Here is an 11,832-nt window from a genome sequence, read left to right on the forward strand (position 1 = left end):
GGGCTGGACTGGCCATCTGACATAGTGGGCATTTCCGGGTGGGTCCCCACACCCTCGTGGGCCCCTATTTTCAGAAATGTAAAATATAGAAATAAATAAAATGCCTGAATTTCTGAAAATAGGGGCCTACGAGGGTGAGGGGCCCACCAGTGAGTCAGTTCTGTGCCACCAATTATGAGGGGCCCCTTTGAGCCAAAAGTGCCCGGGCCCTGTTTCTCCCCCAGTCCAGTCCTGCAACACAGGGTCGACAGAGTCATAACAGGGGTCAAAGCAGAGCGATAGAAATGTCAAGAGTGATTATCCCTCAACAGTGGTGACAGCTGGTGTGGGTCCTCGCTAATCTACCATTAGCATTTAGCATCAAGGACTGCTTTTGTACGTACAGTAATTGTTGTTTCTCGTTGTCGCATGTATTGTTATTGTTTTTATTTTGTGAGGATGATATAATGCAATTCCAATTCAACTATAGACTGCACAACAGTATCATCCCTACAGTTGGCTGGGGCATCCATAGCATCTGTTTTTTCGATGCTGCTCACTGTCACAATTAATCATTACAGCTATATGTAAGAGTGGATATAGAGTATTATATAAGCACACAGCCATGCAGGAGAACTAGAACTATAATACTCAGATGGTTGCTTAATTTAGGGTTTATATTAGATGCAGACAAGGCTACAGAGGTTGGGGAGATCAGATGCAGTCTCGCTTGCATCTAATAATAAAAAATGTAACGCAGATGTCGTCGCTCTGGTGTTTCCCTGGGTTCTGTTCTAAAAAAGTGGCCTAGGGCTCTGCTCTTATTCTACTGCTCCTGCTCAGTGAGCACGAAAAAGGCAACTTTTTTCATGACATTGAATCCTGTGTTGTTCACTGCTTATGATTGCTGCATTCAAAAAAGTGGGGCACACTTTGTAGGAGTCCAATGTCATTGGCCAACTGTTTTATGGGAAGTTTGAGAATGCTTGCTGTTGTAATCAAGGATGGATGGCCGCAAGAGGGCCCTGAAGTCCAAGCCTCCACACAAGAAGGAAACACTTCATTATTGGTCTATACTCAGGGCTGGCCGTCTGACAGCAAATTTTATTAACATTTAACAGTACGGGGCCCACCGGTGAGACAGTTCTGCACTGCTAATTATGAGGGGCCCCTTTATAGGGGGATGCCACAATTTTGGGGCTTAATACAGTTAAAATCATTGGCCAGGGTTTATAAAGGTGGTAAAGTGTCAGCTAAGGGAGCATGTCACTAAGCTAGTGAAAGTCAATGCATCCGTGTAGCATGCACACTCCCTCTTTTAACTTTTCTTAAAGCAAGACAACGCTTAACATGAAAAATAAGACACTTTACCACCTTTATAAGCCCCAGCCAACGATTTTAACTGTATTAAGCCTCAATATAGTGGCATACACCTTTAAGCCAAAAGTGCCCGGGTCCTATTTCTCCTCCAGTCCAGCCCTGTCTACATTTATGTTCTCATATTTTGTACAAATTGCACTTTTAACTACCACATTTTCACATTTTCTCAGGGAGAAACTGTTGAACCCTGAACAACAAAGGCTGTTTAACACCTTTGTTAAACGACAAGGGGTGGGATGGGGGTATTATAGGGTCTTACAATATAATATCCTACTTTGTGATGTCATTTTACCAAGTGTCTGAGGACACATTATTTTTTGGGTTCCTTGTAAGGTCATTCCCAAGATATAAAAAAAGACACCAAGCTCAGGAAACAATTGAAGAGTTCAGATGCAAAACCCCCTAACTCCATTTCAGAAGACCTGCACTTCTATATTTTTAGAGAACCCCGTTGTTGGTTTGGTTTACATTCATGTACTTGATAATACATATAAATAGTTATATTACATGAATAAAATAAAAACTATGCAATTTTGATAGCATTTTATTAAATAAAAATGAATTAACATTGTTTTCTGAAAAGGCACTTAGGGGGTTTTGCATCTGAACTCTTCAAGTGCTCTTTGTTGAAAGTAGTTAATGCATTAATAAAGAATCACACAAAGACACCAACTTTGTTGAAAGATTTGTGCTCTTCATTCAGAGTGCTGAATAAACAATTTTTGTACAAACATCATCAGATGTAATCAATTTGAAGTCAAAACAAAAACAACAACACTGTATTATGGGGGGAGAAAGAACAAACATGCCCAAAGCAAACCCTGACAATTCTCAATCAACATTTTCCAGCCACTACAAGTGGCGACAGCACTGTCTGCACATTTGGTGACCAAAAGAAGGACTTGATTGGCTGAAGGGATATTAATAAATAATAATAAAACATTTCCCTTCTTAAATCCCCACTTAACCACTGCTTGCAGTGAAAGCAAAAAAAAAAATGCCACTTAATGTCAGTATAATCCTTCGCCTGAACGCAAAGGATGGAGCTTTTCTGATTAATCCAATTACTGACTACTCCCTAGAGCACACCTCAGGGTTCTCACCTTCCTCTTGCTCTAACAGCCGTCCCTAACCTGAGATTTACCCTCATTACTGGCACTCTCTTCCTGTGATTTTTTTTCTAATACTGCCACAGTCTCCACTGAACCCTTTCTCGTTGAGTCAGTTAGTGCATGGACAAGTACTTGTTGGTAATTGTTTTTTTGAATCATGACTTCTGCTACGTGGCCCGAGTATGGGACCTATCTGTCCAAGGCTGTCTCTGCACGCCCAGTGCATCAATATATGACCTAGACCTAAGCCTTTGCCTAAACTTAACTGCCACTGAAACATACTATTCTCAGTGGTGGCACTATGCGACATGCAGGGAGGTATGCGCCATGAGGCGTCCCAAAGGTGGGCCTTTGGTGTCACCTATTGAGGCCTGGTCAAAGTGTCATATACAGATGAGTTGGGTGTTGGACTGCTTTTGTAGTGTATAGGGACATGCCACCTCTTTCATATTGCACCCTCATGCTAGTTAAGTCTTTTTTTAACTAAAAACTGATAAATGCATTTGTCTTTGGTGACCAGATTAGAAACCCACATCTGTAATACAGTAGCTTGTTGCTTGATTGAAAAAGATATGGCACAGATAATAATGGCATATTATCAAAATTGGTGGGCTATTCTCAACAGTTTGTCAGAAAAAACCCTGATTGGAAACAAAGTTTGTAATACAAATGCATGCAATCTGATAACAAAATAACCATAAACGTTCAAAAGGCTTCTTAAAAATAATACATTTATCAAAATGAGCAAGCCCTTAGTCTTTCCTTAGCCTTAGCTAAAAAAATAGCTCCCAGCTCAGTCACTGGTGTTTGGAGATGCGTTGAAGGCCACCGTCTGTCAGCCAATCATTCATGCATTTCAAAGGTTGCATTACACAATTGTATAACCATTCGATTGACCATGCAGCAATACGCTCTCATCCATAGTACGACAATCAACAATTCAAATGCTTCAAGTGGGTGTTGTGCTTGCAACATGATACAGTGGTTGATAAAAAATATACAAATCTGAAGATGCAATGTGTTTTAGAGGCATAGTAGCTGTCCAATTTCAAAGAGGAGCAACTTCACTAAAGACGATTGGTAGCTGACTGTAGGTTGTAAAACAACACAAACCGGTGTCAATCTGAATCATCAGTGTAGACGACACTAGCAAATACCATGACAACACATTTCTTGTCCACAAGTTTACCAGCAAATACCATGACAACACATTTCTTGTTCACAAGCTTACTAGCAAATACCATAACACATTTCTTGTCCACAAGCTTACTAGCAAATACCATGACAACACATTTCTTGTCCACAAGCTTACTAGCAAATACCATGACAACACATTTCATGTCCACAAGCTTACTAGCAAATACCATGACAAAACATTTCTTGTCCTCAAGCTTCACGAAACCTATCATCTTTACATGATGTCAATCAAGTATCATGTCAAAACGAAATGTAGAATATGTGTGCTTACAAAGCCAGTGTGAAGGTACCGTAAGCAACACACAAAACCACATTGATAGCATACTGTACAGCCAAAATAAACAGATATCATGTCTCCTCAATGCCATCTCAATTAACAAGGTAATCCCTCTAAGGTAGCTGTGTTTTAACTTCCACCATGACATACATATAACATTTAACATTTTAAGAGTGTTCATCAACTCATATGAACAGATACAAAGGTATCCATTCAGACAGTTGTGTAAACATGAGGTCCATCTTATCCGTCTCTCATTTCTGAGGACGAGAAAAGAGTTCAATCGTGTCTTAGGAGTCTTAAAGCAACATTAAGTTGTTTTATTCTTCAGTCACCTTACATGCAGGAAGAAGAATTGTCTCATATTAAAACTATAGAGGGACCAAACCACCCTCTCTTTCAAACGTACATACTTTGTGTGGTTGCCCCCCGTTACGGAAGGCAGAAAGGTGCCTCTTACCCTGCAAGGAACTAGGCTGTTTATCATCGACTTTCAAATCTCTTCGAGACTTGGTCGGACCAAGAGCATAACAATTAACGGTAACACTTTATTTTAGGGATACATCTATTAGCACTAATACATACAATGTCAATGCCTGCATAAGTACCTTGCAAGTCATGTACTAAGCAAATGATAAGGCCTACTAGGTCCTTACTAAGGTTAAATTGGTAATAGGGGCCTAAATCCCTTATTTTGCATGAACAAGACATTTGCGAATACATGCCTAACAAATGTTTGATTTTGCTTTGTACATGCCTTACAAGTTACTTATAGAGGAACGTTGTATGTATTACTGCTAATAGATGTATCCCTAAAATAAAGTGTTACCCTATTAACCTTTCCCAAACGGCATGGTTGACCCGCCTCAGTTTGCTACTAGTTGATTGCTTCCGGACAAAGTGGGAGGAGTTCCCGATTGTTCTGGAGCTCAGAAACAATATTTGTATTGCTCCTGGCCTGACTAGAAGCAACGGTGGAGGTGCTGCGTCACTAGAAGGGCGCGGCCTGGCTAGGGATGATCCACAGAAATGGTCAACTGCATAAACGATTTTGGAAACATTATTATTTTAGTGGTGTGTGCCTTTGAAGTCAAGACAAACAAATGTGTCTCAGACGCCGTGTAGAGATATACAATATAATCATAGATACTCTCAGGCACATCAATTGACGATGACTGCCACCCTGTATGCAGCTTTCAGTGCCGTTTGATATTGGCATGAATTATTATTAGCTCTGATTGCGACTGCTTGCTTGGGTGGAAAGAGAGAAGCTGACAGGGGGACAAAGGGTCCAGTTGTCCTGGGCCCAGAGATCAAGGGGGCCCAAACTTGGGTCCTCATTGCATTGTTTGTATTGGATCGGAGGCCCTTTCAAATGACTTTGCCCAGGCCCGGAAAAAGCTGTCAGCGGCCCTGGATGGAAATACTCAGTCAGTGGCAACAGGCAATATACTATAAGTACATCTGAACTACCCTCTTCCTTCCCTGGTGGCAGTAGGGAGGGGAATGGGGCGGCGTAATAGAGGTGCGAGTTGGGGGGAGTTGGCTTGGAGGAGGGAAAAGAAAAAAAAACGTCAAGCATTCTATTCTGTAACTTCAAAGTCAGATTGTTGCTTCCCTGCCCTACTTCCAGTCGCCCTGTCACGCTTCTGTAGCTGACAGCCGTTGTGCATGCCCTTCTTCCACACACACTTGCACACGCACACGCACGCACGCACACACACACACACACACACACACACACACACACACACACACACACACAGCATGGGGCTACTAGCGCACACGAAGGCAGAAGAAGGTTCTGGCAAGCGGGAGATAAAAAAATCTGTATGTACAGACAGGAATGCACAATCTTCTGATGTTGCCACAGCCATCTGTGAGATTAGTTAATAAGGCAGGGCGAGCTGACAGCGACTGCCTTTTGCAGGCCTAGTACGGCCATGCTCTCAAATCGAGACCAGCACGGATTCAGGCCTAGAATACGAATCAAAGGGTTTTTGAAGATGAACTTCTATTTGCAAGTTTGCTGCAGAGGTCCAGAAGTGTTTCCGTAATCGCTTCGGGGCCCCTGGGCCCCCTGATGCCCGTCCCCCCCACCAACCCCCTCCTTCCAACCTTTTTTGTTTTAGGTGCCGTTTCCACGTAGCTGGATATTTTTATATGTGGATATTTTTTTCTCCTGCTTGTATTGGTTTTGCATTGGTTTTGGCCTTCCGTTTCCACGTAGCAGATATTTAAAAATCCAGGTGCAGGAGAAAAAAATAGCAGGAGAAAAAAATATCCTGTTTAGGGGTCTGAAACGCATTTGTTACAATGGAGGATTTTTTTAATCCACATGCGTTTCCACGTAGCAGGAGAAAAAAATACCCTGCTAAAAAAATATCCTGCTACGTGGAAACAGCACCTTAGTTGGCCCCCAATTTCAAGCAACACCTCTATTCCACTAACCCGTCACCTCACGATTTGTTTTCGGTAAGACAAAACTGACAGTGGATTGGCACCACATATCCCATAAGTCACGTTGCCAGGCGTTTAAAAAAGGCAAATGGCAATGTGCAAATAAATAAAAGTTGTTAGTCACGCACAAACAAGACAGAGGCAGTGTTGGGAAAAGACTACACACAACACGCTCTCTATTTTCAAAAAAAAAACTTGGTCAAGTAGGTGCACAGGCACTCTTAGGTCATCTCCTCTCTCTGTTCTAACGAGAGGGCGCATTTTTTTCATCCCTTGCTTTGCACATGAAGGAAGGATTTGACGTTTGTTTTCATAAAAATACCCTCCGTTTCATTTGAAGCTCTGGTGCATAGCAACGCCAGACACCAGCTTGCATGCCTTAAGGCAGCTTTACTATACAGTGTGTGTGTGTGTGTGTGTGTGTGTGTGTGTGTGTGTGTGTGTGTGTGTGTGTGTGTGTGTGTGTGTGTGTGTGTGTGTGTGTGTGTTTATAGCACACATAAAACATAATTTTAGAAAAAGAAAAGACAAAACAAAGGAAATCAGGAGAAAAACAGTGCCCTGAAATCTTTTACCATGCGGTAAATTACATTAATAGTTACCTCTCATCTAGCCTGGGAGTACCCATGCTGCCTTGCGCATTCTTTTCGAATTGCTGGACACTTGTGATTGAGTATGGCGTTTGCCGCCAGACAAACCTCTCATCCATATTCGCTTACATACCGTAGGTAGTGAATCACATTATGTGAAAACGGGTGAGATCCACGTGATTTTCTCTATTACCACACCCAAACAAACAACTGAACCATCCAAAGAATGCAGATTTTTATGAAAGGAATTTTTCATGTTAATAACTAATTCCAAATTTAAACCTGCCTTGGCCATGAGGAACAGTGGGAAGTAGGACTTCCCCTCTCTGCCAAGATACACAGCATGCAGGCAGCCTGGGCTTGATGGCAGCACCATATCAGGGCGGAAACACACACACAGACACAGACACACTCAAGATAATCCCATTACCAGTGGGGGGGTTAGGAAAGGGACCCAGAGCGGGGGAGAGAGAGAGAGAGAGTGCGTGTGTGCGTGCGTGCGTGCGTGTGTGCACATCTATGTGTTTGTGTGTGTGTGTGTGTATGTGTGCGCGTTCCTACATGCTTCTGTGTGGAAGTGATTTAATACTTAAACTATCAATCATCAAACGAGGAGCAAAGAGAAATCAAACAAGTTCAAAGTGATTTCAAACCAAATAATATGAGATTAAGTATTGCAAGGGAAAAAAAGTCCTGTTGCATTTACCATAAAAATAACAAAAAAATGTGTAAACTGCCAGTTGATATAGTAAGATTTACCCATAGTATATACAATATGTCAGAACATTCACAAATTTCACTCTCCAAAAAACAAAAACTCCTCCGTGAAAATATATGCATAACTTAGATAAATATATTATATTGTAATAAATCCTAAACTTCTTTTTTTACAGTATCTTATATACACCTACAGTATGTGCGGGCATAGGAAACACTGGATGGTGCCATAGCTTCAACAAAATCATCAGCCCTTTAAATAAATAAAATAAATATACCAAAGCCAATGTCTATAAAAGATTGGAAATTAGACTCTACAATACAGTCAATAAACCCATTTATTTAAAAAAAAAAAAAAACACTTTCCCCTCGACCCCATGATCAGTGACTAAAGGCCTCATCTACTGACTGCAATCAGAGGTTAAAGAAAGGCCCACTAGCACATCAGCTGGCAGCAGCAGCAGGACAGCACTGTCAGTGTTGGTGATGAGCAGCGCCACATCACCACCTGGTGGTTTGGAGTGGGAAAAGTCCCCTGATGAAATGGGTGCAGCAAGGGCGAGAGGTGGAAAACTGAACGGACAGAGTAAAAGCCCTTCGATTTTCATTCTACCAGTGCTCCCAGCACAGGCGATTTCACAAATTAGCTCCTGAAGTGACGTGGAAATTAGCATCAGTTGGTTCGTTGAATTGGCTGGAGCAAACAAAAATGTGCCAGGGTGTTTACTTTTTTTCCACCTCCGAAAAAGGGTGAGTGATAGGTGAGAAGAGTTGATGTCCGGAAGGGCTGTGGTTGTTTTTTACTATTGTCCCCCTGCCCTGGCTCTGGCCTCCATGAGGGAAGCCCTCTGTTCCATGGCTGCCCGCATGGCGGTGGTCATCGCTGGGGTCATGTTTGGGCCGAGGGGTCTCCAGGGAGCGCCTCCTTGGCCTTGCTTGGACTTGCCGGGGTACACAACACACTGGAAGTAGGGGATCTTGCCTGGGGGCCAAAAAAGGGATTCAATGATTGCGTTGCAATTAACCCCTTAAGACACAGTGTTATAAATTTGCTGTTACCAGAATGGAAATGACCAAGTCGTAGTGCATTACTAAAGGCCCTGTGTTATGTCATAGTATTGTAGTACTACTATGGTACTTGACTTTTCAATGACTATTACAGCGCGCCACTGGAGATACGGCGTGCTTTAAGGGGCTACACAGGGTTCCCACTCTTTTTCAAAAATCATTTTCCAGGATATTTCCAGGACATTTCCAGGACTATTTTTGGATAATTCAGGACGGATATTTCATCCGTCGGACCCACAATTTGGACATACACAGCGACACACAATGCATTTTAGAGACAATGTGACTTTAAGGTTGAAATGAGTTGTAATGAATGAGTACAGTGTGTTAGGGAAGAGGGTACGTCCAAAGACGTCATAAGAGCATAGTATGGCATGGCCGCAAGGGGAGTCACTTTCTTCTTCTGCAGTTACTACTAAGGAGACTAGTGATAGGAGGGATTGCATTAAACACTGACAACTGGATCTCCTCTCTTGACCAATTTTGCGAAGTTACAGAGTTCAGATTTTATCCATTATGGCGTTGCACCCACTGACCATGAGCACAGTGTCTTTAAGCAATGTCCTCGGACTACACCTAACCCAATGCATTTTCCATTGAGTGATACTTCTTATCCAATGTACGTTATTTGCTTAGTACTGGCGGCAAGGTAAAATGCAAAGCCACTACTGCCAGGGCTGGAGTGTGGAAAAGGTCATAGGACATAGTGAATTTGTGTCAGCTGTAATTAAGGCTGAATGACAGCTGTAATTTAACCACAAACTGAACATTGACGACAGGACATCCTATTTTGACCGGGCCAGAACTAGCAGCAGCTCCTCGCACCCACAATGCAATTCTAATTGCGGAGTTTCCAGTATCACGATTTGTATCGATCATGGCCTTGCATCCACTGCGCATGGTGTCCCCGGGCTACGCCCCCGTACTACACCGTGGCCAATGCAATTTCCTGCGAATAAGCGTTCTTATCCATTCTATGTTCTTTGTCCAAAGGTATTGACCTGGGTTGCGGTTGAAGATCACCAGCTGTCCCACTAGTAGGAATCTGCTGAAGCTTGGCGACCACGCCCCTATGTCAAATTTCACAAGCAAAGCACGTGCATCCTCTGTTCAAGTGAAATGCTTTCTGATCGTTTATTCGGAATTAAATGAAAGTGCAATGTCAACTCACATTAAAGTCACATTATCTCAGAAATTAAAACATTATTAGTTTCTCTCATCGCAAAAATAGTGTACTTGGATTTAAACACGTTCCCCACAGGACTTGACTTTGACTTTTTTGCTCACCAACCATTGTGGGCAGTGGTTTCTGTCTTTCTGCAAGCCAGTGTTGTTGCCAGTTTCTTTTTCCCCTGGAATATTCTTGCATACAAACAATTGATGCCACTACTGTGATTTGTCACACCAAAGATCAAACTAGCTTTCAAAGTGGCTAGTGAGACTGAAAGCTCTGATCTCCAAAAAAGATAGCAGTACAATTTTTTGTAAGGAAGTGCTAGCACTGCCTATTTGTAGGCCTATTATGACCGTAAGCAGGTTTTCGAGAGATATATAACGCCATGATATCAGCTAGCGACTTTTCAGCAAGCCAACTAGCGACATCTAGCGACTTTTGGCAACACTGTGTCAAAGAATATGACTGTGTATAAGTGCAATCAAAGATGGCAACCTGACCAACCTGTGTGTGTGGACAATAATGCATTCAATAGGTGGATATAAATTGAATCGTCGTGTCTAGACTCGGAGAAGAGTAAAAATTATACCACAAACAAAATCGGGAAAAAGTTGAAGGGAAAAAAATCCAGGACAAATATTTTTTTCCAGGACATTTGGTGAATTTCCAGGACTTTCAAGGACTTGAAAACACATCTCTAAATTTCCAGGTTTTCCAGGTTTTCCAGGACGTGTGGGAACCCTGGCTACAGCTTATACTATGACAGACCATTCAGTAAGGGTTACTGCCAGTACATGCATACAACAACAACAACAACAACTTGCATCCTTGCTCATGTATGCTATTTAGGGAACAACAGGCAACACAGAAAATGTGCAAACTGAAAAGATCTAAGCCTAAATGCCTCAATTATTAATTTGGTTTTTGAAGAAGGCTCCAAGGGTCTGTCTTGTCTGAGCACTGAACTATTGTGAACGCGGTTCTGAATCTCACCTGGCTTCTTCTGGTCAGCAGTGGCAGTATCAGGCTCTTCTGTGGAAGCGAATAGGGAGGGTTGAGGGGAGCATGTGAGTCACAATAGAGAGAGAGAGAGAGAGAGAGAGAGAGAGAGAGAGAGAGAGAGAGAGAGAGACAAAGACAGAGACAGAGACAGAGTGACAGAAAGACGGACAGAGACAGACGGACGGAAAGATAGACAGACGCCCACACCCACACAAACACACACACACACACGCACACACACACACACACACACGCGCGCGCGCGCGCACGCACGCACGCACGCACGCACGCACGCACGCACGCACGCACGCACGCACGCACGCACACACACACACACACGCACACACACACGCACACGCACACGCACACACACACACACCGAAATGCAACACACAGCTTACTCCTAACTGACAAACGAGCAGGGTAAATACAAACATATGACTACATCTGGAAGTGCATCCTCTCACTGGCTCAGGCTAGCAACAGAGTGCTGCTAATACTCTGGGAAGACCTTCATGTGAGGATGAGAGTGGCCCTTTCTCAGTGTCCAGTGTTCTAGCCTTGCTAGGACGTGAAACGCCCAGTGATTGGAGACTCTTAGGTGAACTCTGTGGAGTATCCAATCACCAGGCATTTCACTTCCTAGCAAGGCTAGAACACTTGTTATTGAGATGGGGCCAGTGTATGTTTTACAGTGGTGGGGGTGGGAGGGGGTGCAGTGGAGCTAGGTGGACGGGTGGAGGGGAGTGGGGATTTGAAATGAAACAGGTGACCTTCAAAGGGATTCCTTGATGGATGCAAATACAGATAGGTGTACAGACGCATGCATACATCAATACACATGCACGCACGCACACTCAACATGGAAGGTCGTCA

The 11,832-nt window shown here is 43.0% G+C and overlaps 1 long non-coding RNA gene across 1 annotated transcript; it reads right to left on the reverse strand.

Moving 5' to 3' along the window:
• Positions 1-6,353: 6,353 nt before the first annotated feature.
• On the reverse strand, positions 6,354-11,078 carry LOC134469072 (uncharacterized). Its single transcript, XR_010038928.1, has 3 exons — positions 10,948-11,078; positions 7,104-8,694; positions 6,354-7,007 (listed from the first exon to the last, which is right to left on the reverse strand). It is a non-coding gene; the product is annotated as an uncharacterized LOC134469072 (long non-coding RNA).
• Positions 11,079-11,832: the final 754 nt, after the last annotated feature.

Source organism: Engraulis encrasicolus, chromosome 18 (assembly GCF_034702125.1).
Source record: "Engraulis encrasicolus isolate BLACKSEA-1 chromosome 18, IST_EnEncr_1.0, whole genome shotgun sequence".
Classification (NCBI taxonomy): Eukaryota; Metazoa; Chordata; class Actinopteri; order Clupeiformes; family Engraulidae; genus Engraulis; species Engraulis encrasicolus.